The 8,060-nt window shown below is 49.2% G+C and overlaps 1 protein-coding gene across 1 annotated transcript in view; it reads left to right on the top strand.

Annotated features, from left to right (window-relative positions):
* Nucleotides 1-2,322: 2,322 nt before the first annotated feature.
* The window catches only part of JAK1 (Janus kinase 1), a 45,026-nt gene continuing 39,288 nt past the window's right edge, over nucleotides 2,323-8,060 (top strand). The window contains exon 1 of the mRNA XM_048313397.1: nucleotides 2,323-2,363. The gene's annotated coding sequence lies outside the window, so the exon portion shown is untranslated. The remainder of the gene's footprint in view (nucleotides 2,364-8,060) is intronic.

Raw genomic sequence — 8,060 nt, 5'->3', positions numbered from 1 at the left:
CTGGGTCATTCCTCGTCCTGGGCATGGATTTAGATGGAGCAGAGGTAAAGCTGCTCTCCTGACGAGCAGCCCCAGGCTAAGCCCCTTATGCAATCCTTCGTCACAACCTCGGCTGGGCTGTGCTTGGCAGCTCTGAGCTCCCGGATTTCAGGACCTTTGCAGCATCAGTTGCCGTGCTGAGAAACGAGTTCTGCCTGTAAGGCATAAATAATAAAGATCTGGTGTGGTTTGCAGCATGAAAACTCACCGAGAAAACTGATTTTATCCTTATCCAGGCAAAGCCATGGGAAGGGCTGGTGAGAAGGAAAGAGATTTGTTGGAAGCAGCCCCTGCAGGTAAAATGTGGGGAACAGGGAACAAGAAAAAGTCAGGCCTGGGAACCATGGTACATCCACACGTATGGGAATGTTAGGGAAAAATCCTTCCCTGGAAGGGTGGGCAGGCCCTGGCACAGGGTGCCCAGAGGAGCTGCGGCTGCCCCTGGATCCCTGGCAGTGTCCCAGGCCAGGTTGGACAGAGCTTGGAGCAGCCTGGGACAGTGGCAAGTGGCAGGGTGTGAAATGAGATGATTTTTAATGTCCTTCTAATCCAGATCCTTCCATGATTCTATGATTTGCACTGTTTAATCTCTCTCCTTCCAACCTCAGGCTCTTTTCTAATCTCGAGATTACCAAAGGGGTGGAAACAGGGTGAGGCTCCAGTGCTTTCCCACAGCACATGGTTAATCCAGACCAGTGGCCCTGTAGCTGAGGAAAAAGGTTAAAGTGGTGCAAAATCATCCAAATTACACCCAGCTGGTTCCCTGACAGCTGTGGAAACAGGTGAGGAAGGGCTGGCTTGATTCCTCTTGGGGGAGGGAAAAACCAGAATCCGTTATGATCTGGCTGTGGTTTGTGAACTACAACCACCTGGACATGTGCACTCCCAGGCCATCAGCACCCGACTCCCAGCTGCTCCCAGGTCGATTTCCTGGAGAAAAGGGTCAAAACTCAGAATTGCTGAGGCACAAGGTAGATGAGCTGGGGCAGAGCAACTGTAGTGGTGTGTAAACACTTCAGAACAGCAAGGGGCCTTTCACACCTGGTGCTGCCACGCGAGAAAACCTTGATACAATGATGTCAGTGTGCTTAGTCTGAGTTACATGCAGGGGACACATTTATCAGGACAGGATTTTAATGACCTATTCGTCTTTGAGGACAATTCCCCCATAAGGCAGCAGCAGCTTGACTCTTCTGTCAGAAGAAAATGCCAGATACGTGTGGTGTGTGGGAAGCAGGGGCGAATGATTTCATTGAACTGAATCATTTTCTTACTCGTTTTACTTCCACTTGTGCCGTTTCCTGTGACTTTGACTAGAGTTTGAAACCGCAGTGAAGAAACTGGTTTCTTTTCTGTGCAGACAGGGCAATTGTGAGTGTCTCCTCATTTCAGCGTAAACACCGAGTTGTTTACACCGGCTCGTTCACATCAGCGTGAGAATGGAAATCAGGTTGTGGCTTTGTAAAAGATGATCCGAACACACCTGACAGGAGGCTGCAGCTCGGTGGGGGCCGGCCTCTTCTGTAACCAGCAATAGGACAAGAGGACGTGGTCTTAAACTGTGCTAGGGCTGGTTTAGGTTGGACAACAGCAGGAATTCCTCCATGGAAAGGATGGTCAGGCCTTGGGGCTGTGCGGGGAGGTTTGGAGTCCCCATGCCTGGAGGTGTCCAAGCAATTCCTGGCCGCGGCACTCAGTGCTCTGGGCTGGGGACAAGGTGGGCAGCGGGCACAGCTTGGACTCGATGGTCTGGAGGGCTTTTCCAACCTAATTAATCCTGTGATTCTCTAGCTCAAACCGCACCATGACAAACTCTGGGCATCTGCGGAGGTGACAGCCACAGCCTCGGCACTGGGGTGGGGAAGAACACTCAACTCCGGCACTGTCCGAGCGGTGACAGAGGAGTACCACAGAGTCGTGGCACGGTTCGGGTTGGAAGGTGCGGTCCCCACACACGGACCGGACCCACCCCACCGCCTCCTGGCACGGTTCGGGTTGGAAGGCGCTGTCCCCACACACGGACCGGACCCACCCCACCGCCTCCCCCCGCTCTGCCTCAGCCGGGGCGGCCGGGCCCAGGCGCCTCCTCAGGGCGGTCCCGGTCCCGCGCATGCTCCGCTGGGCCTCTGCCGTGCCGGGACCGCCGCCCTCCGCCGCCGAGCGCCGCGGGCCGCTCCCGCACCGCCCGGCTCCCGCACCGCCCGCACCGTCCGGCTCCCGCACCGCCCGGGCCTCTCCGCGACCGCACCGAGCGCCCCGGGCTGCCCCGCACCGAGCGCCCCGGGCCGCCCCGCGGGGCCGCCCCGCCGGGCGCCACGGCAGCGGTGAGTGGGGCCGGACGGGGGGAGCCGGGGAGGGCGGTGCGGGCGGCAGGCGCCTTTCCCGGGGAGGCTGCGCGGGGGCGGCGTGCGGCTCTCCCGGCGGCCGCGTCCCGGGCTCAGCGGGGCGGCCGCTCCCGGGGCGCGGAGCCTCCGTGTTCCCCTTATCCGAGAGGGTGCGGAGCCTCTGGTTCCCCTAAGCCAGGGGGTGCGGAACCGCTGAGTTCCCCTGATCCGAGAGGGTGCGGAGCCTCTGGTTCCCCTAAGCCAGGGGGTGCGGAACCGCTGAGTTCCCCTGATCCGAGAGGGTGCGGAGGCTCTGGGTGCCCCGAGCCAGGGGTGCGAGGCCGTGCGGGCAGCGCCGGGCCGGGCAGGGCTGTCAGAGCCACGTTTCGGCCTCGGCACGGCGGGGCGGGGGAGGCCGGGGCGGCGGTGGAAGGAATAGCGTTGAAACAGCAGCGGTTCCGGCCGCCGGTGGCTTTGGAGGAGTTAAAAATCTCCCGGAGCCCGTGGGTGAGCGCGGAGCCCTGTGAGCTCTCTGTGCTGGGGGAGATCCCGCTGCCTTCAACTCCCGGGCAAGCGATGGGCTTGGGACAGCTGATGGTGTCCAGCTGTCGGTCTGGCAGCTGTTCCTCTGTACGGCATAGAGACATTCTGGGACATCTTCCACCCCCCTCTGCCCCTTCCCTCACGGGAGGTAAGTGACAGCTGTGGCGGGTCACCTGTGGCTGGATCTCCATCACCCCGAAGGATGCGCAGGGATGTGGAGCAGGGAGCCTGGCAGCGGGCAAGATGTGCCGACTGTACGCCCTTGCCAGATGCCTAAAACATCCTTCTGCTCTGTGTGTGTGTGCAAAAACTTTTGCTGTGTTGGATAATGGCAGGGAGTCGTAACTAGATTGGTCTTTAAGGGCTCTTCCAACCCAAACCAATCTATGGTTCTCTAATCGCCTCCAGCTGGTGATTGTTAAAATCCGTGTATGAGAGGAACCAGGACACAAAAATCTGAAGCACACCAAGCCTGTTGCTAATAATGTAGATTGAGGGTAGAAAGGCAACACAGCAGTGGCTCGGTGTGGCAGGAGAGGATGGATCCAGCTCTGTTTAAACAGTCTGTGCTTAGGAGGATGCAGTGTCTGTTCCGAGGGATTAGCGATGGGAAGTCATATTTTGAGGCATGTCTAGAATGCTAAGTGCAGTGCAAGAAAACTTCGGGGGCTTTTTGTGATTCTTTTATTGGGGGAGGCAGATGGAAATAATTTGAAGTTGTGTCCATATTTAAACTTCACTCCAATGAACCCAACTTCACTCTTGGAAGATTCCCTGCAGTTTTATTCCCGAGCGGAGTGGATGTACTTTGGTACTGCTTGATATTAAGTTCAGTTTTGCCCTTATAAAGGGACTGGGAGGCATTTCCTCCTGGCACTTGTTTTTAAAACACACAGGAAGTTGCACCTTGATGTGGGTCTGTGTTAGGTGACACCGACACAGGTGCTTTGAAATGCAGGGCCAGCTCAGGACACGCTCCTCTGGCTGAGCCAACGAATCTGTCAGGCTTGAGATGTTAAAAGTTTCTGATCACAAGCAGATGTTACAAATATTTTTGTCAGTACATTTTTAGTGATTCAGTTGTTAAGTATGTTGCTCATCTAAGTGTCACAGTATCTGCAAGCTGTCCCGAAGCCGAGTGGCACAATGTGTCTCTGGCCTTTGGGAAAGGTGATGTGAAAAGCTTGTAAAAAACCAGGGTGAGTGGATTTAAACTTGCAAAAGAATATAAAGACAGAACTGGAACAATTTTTAAGTCTGTGAACTCCTGGAAGGTTGTGCACTGCACGGTTCTTTCAGAATTGATTGCAAAGTGGCCTTTTCTGAGAGGTAGCTTCAGTAAGTGTTGAACTGTTCAGGAAGATGCTGTTTCTGTGTGTTCAAATTGTCTGTTCAATGATTTTATTTTAAAAACGATCGGGAAGCAAGATCTGGAGGGACTATTTAATGCTAGAACTTTGAAAAGCAAACCTTTATCAGCTGCATAGCAAAAAACTGAAGTGCACCTGAACAGTCACTCGGGGGGTAAAATCAACTTTCCTTTTCAACTCATTTTTCCCTTGGTCAAACAAGAGTCAGCAATTTCACCTTAGTTTCATTCTTTTGCCTTACCTCTTTAGGGCTGGAATAAGGCAGGGTTCTTACAAGTGGTATAAATTCAGGAAGTTTAGACAGACATTTCTGTAGTGGTTTAGTCTTGCAAATAAAGACTGAATTCAGAGAAATGGGCTTCCCTTTTTTGTGTAGAGAGGAAAAATCTGTTTTCACAGGTAGCATCCTGACAGCTTCACCTCTTTCCCACCACCTGCTCCCTGGATTTGGAGGTGAAACACCTTTTTCTTCTACAGAGCTGGCCTCAGGTTCTTTGGCACCTTCTGATGCCTGATCTGGCATGAGGAAGAGAGGTTCAAAATCCAGCACCCAGATGGATAATCCTTGACTCTGTAGCTGTGTTGGGTGTGAATTGCAGCAGGAAAAGCTGCTCTGTTTTCATAAAATAGAAGGTGTTTGCGTTGTTTGGAGAGGTCAAAGCTTTCACACATAAAAGCAAACCCTTAGGACTGGTTTTATCGAGGTGTGAAAAGGGTTGTTGTGAGAATCTCTGACCCAGAAGGAAGCTTGAGAAGCCAGATTGTGGAAGGAACACCGAGTTGAGGCTTGGTTCCTGATTTGTCTCATGTCCAACAGCAATTAAAAATGACAAGATGTTTTCTTCTGGGTGAAAAATTGGCAATATTCATGTTGTTCTTTTGCAGCGTGGCCAACAGTTTGCAATTCAGGCATTATTCCTGTAAACACACTCAGAGTTGCTCCAGATCTTTGAAGCACTTAAAATGCAATTAGGTTTCAGGTATTGGTAGTGGCAAACACTTGCTAAATTGATAGAAAATGGCTTTTACAGTTCAAGCACATAATTCAGGCAGTTAATGCTGAGAGCTTTCCTTCAATAAAGCTTTTCATGGGCTGGAACTGCTCAGTTTTGCTGCCAGGGTGAGACAGATATGGTTGAACCTCCTCGAGAAGGAAAGTGGAGTCCTAAAAAAATCAGCATTTTGGGGTTTTGGCAGCTGAATTGTCACTTCCATCTCTCACTGTAGTTTCTGTGCAGAACATGAAGTGACAGATTAAGGGGGTTGTTCCCTTATTTGATGTCTTTAGCAGCACTTTGGGTATCCCATCCAGGAATTTGTTTTACACAGATCCTTCCAAAAAACTGAAACAGTGCTGAAAATTACTGGAAGAAGAAGTTGCTGATGGTTTTCTTGGGCAAAATGGCTGCAGTTTCTCTTGACTGAAATGGGAGAGGAGGAAGTACAATTTAGTGGTTTTAATGTCCTGGCCTGTTGCAAACAGGTGGATTTTTAAGGAACATGCCCAGACCCTTTCCTTCATGCTGAAGGGCTTTATAAAACTGAACAGTTTTGCTGGCTAGAGTAATTCTTTTTTTTTTTTTTTTTTTTTTTTTTCCCTTGAACTGGTTATATAAATATGACATAAGTTGCATAACTGACAGAAAAATTGAGCTGCAGGAAACTGGGAGAGCAGTCTCACATGGAAAAGTAAAGTCTGGACCAGTTACTCTGCATATCAGTAATACCTTTTACACAGTGTGGGAGGTTTGATAAGTGATATTAATACTGTTCTCTGCATGTGATTATGATTCTGCCTTGAAACTGCTGGCACATGAAATTATTCTGTTTAAAGTATTCTGGGCTTCTTTTTCCCCCCTCTGGGATGTAAAAGGTAATCTAGGAAAGAAAGGAAAAGAACTGGAAGTTGAGGGAAAAGCAGAGGATTTATGCATTATCCTGAAATGTGGAGCAAAGTAGTGGTAAAAGCCTGGGGGGAAAAAAATGGGAGTTTTTATATGAGGAGGAACCAACCTGCAGAGTAAGGTGGGAATAAGCAGAGAGTAGGAAAATTGTTAAAGTGGTTTGGTGTTGCTGTTGGTCCTGCTTGGATCTGATTGCAAACAGTCTCCTGGAAATATCAAGAAGAAGCCTTTGCAAGGGGATTGGCTTCAGGAAACTCAGCTGTCATAAATCCATGTGTCTGGTAGCTTTGCTTTGTGATGCATTTTACTGCTACTCCTTGGAAGCAGGTCTGCTGCATAAAGGGGGCTCTGCTAATAAAGGGAATTCATCAGTTCAGTTCAATGCAGTATTCTCTGAATTTTGAAGCATGCAGGGTTTGCCATGAGCCAGGAGTTTGGCCCCAGTTCCCAAAGGCATAATTCCCTTTGAACACAAAATCTGACAACTGCTCTTCCTAACTCCTAAAGGGAATTTACACATTTCCTCTGACTGTGCTAAAACCTCCCTTGTTTGTAGAGCGAATCTGAGAGGGGCTTTGGCTTGTTAAGGCCTCAGAATATGAATATAGTTCAAATTTTTAGCAGTTTTGGACTCCAAGTGCTGTTTAGACTGTTCTTGTGTGTTTCCTGTCACTTCCAGCTATTCCAAGACTGAATGGAATCTGGCTTGCTCCTCGGGAGGCCCAGCTGGAGTTTAGCAGGATACTGAAATATTAAATTGTATTGTGATACTCCATAATAACACTTCAATATGGTGCATATTCTCTCAAAATGAGTTTATTGGTCTTTCACTGCAGCTCTTTTAAACCACTTCATTTTCCTGGCTGGAAGCTGACACTGAGCTAATATTGACCGATGTCATTTGGAACAGAAGAAAATTGTTGTTCAACTCAGGAAATCTGGGAGAAACCCTTAACACCTTGTTTGTGGAGGAGGAAAAGGACAGCTCTAAACCTTCTACTTTCTTTAGATAAGGAAAATGGAGGAGACAGTGCTCAATCCATGACTGGGCAGGGGAGGGAGGAGAGGGAACACAATTTGTTTGTGTATGGACTCAGTTTTTCAGGAAATGAATTTGGCAGAAGTAGCTTTTATGTTCATTTTGAGCCACCAGTAGCACGGAGAGATACATTAAACAAAACAAGCCTGAAAAACCTCAGCACTTGGACAGTCTGAATGACTTCCTGGTGCTTGCCATCTGTAAATACCTGGCTCTGTTCTCCTCTGGATTTTACTGAAGTGTGATAACAAATGCAAAGCAGGTTTTTTTATTCCTGTGGGTTGTTTTGGTTGATTTCTTTTTTCTTTTTATGAAGATGAAGTAGTTGTAGAGCACTAGATGCTTAAGGAAAAGAAAAAGGTATTAAAGGTACCATCTCAAGTGCTGCATTAGGCTCAGTCTTTTGTATTTAAATCTATTTTGCATGGGTTGGTTTTTTTGTCCCTGGAATATCAAGCTCTCACCATCTCAAGCTGGTGGCCTCCTGCATGGAAGAAAGGGGTGGCCACTCTCAGTGCTGAGGTTTTGAATCCAAACCAGCTGGAAGGTGGCATTGGCAGGTCACTTTGTGTGATGTTTTCTTGTGCACTCAGTGTTTCATGTTTACTGAAGATGCACAAGAAATAACCTTTCATTTCCTGGACACTTCTGTATTTCGCTTTTCCTCAAAGTACGGCAAAGCAGTAAACTTGAAATTGCTGGGGCTGAGAGTTTAAAAGTTCATCAAGGGCCAGAGATCAGGGAGCCTGACCTGTGTGTATCACACCCTTGTGTCAGCCTGTCACAGCTCTGTCACAGCTCTGTCACAGCTCTGTCACAGCTCTGTCACAGCTCTGTCACT

Source organism: Corvus hawaiiensis, chromosome 9 (assembly GCF_020740725.1).
Source record: "Corvus hawaiiensis isolate bCorHaw1 chromosome 9, bCorHaw1.pri.cur, whole genome shotgun sequence".
NCBI classification, from domain to species: Eukaryota; Metazoa; Chordata; class Aves; order Passeriformes; family Corvidae; genus Corvus; species Corvus hawaiiensis.
This window is presented reverse-complemented; position numbering and strand designations above follow the sequence as displayed.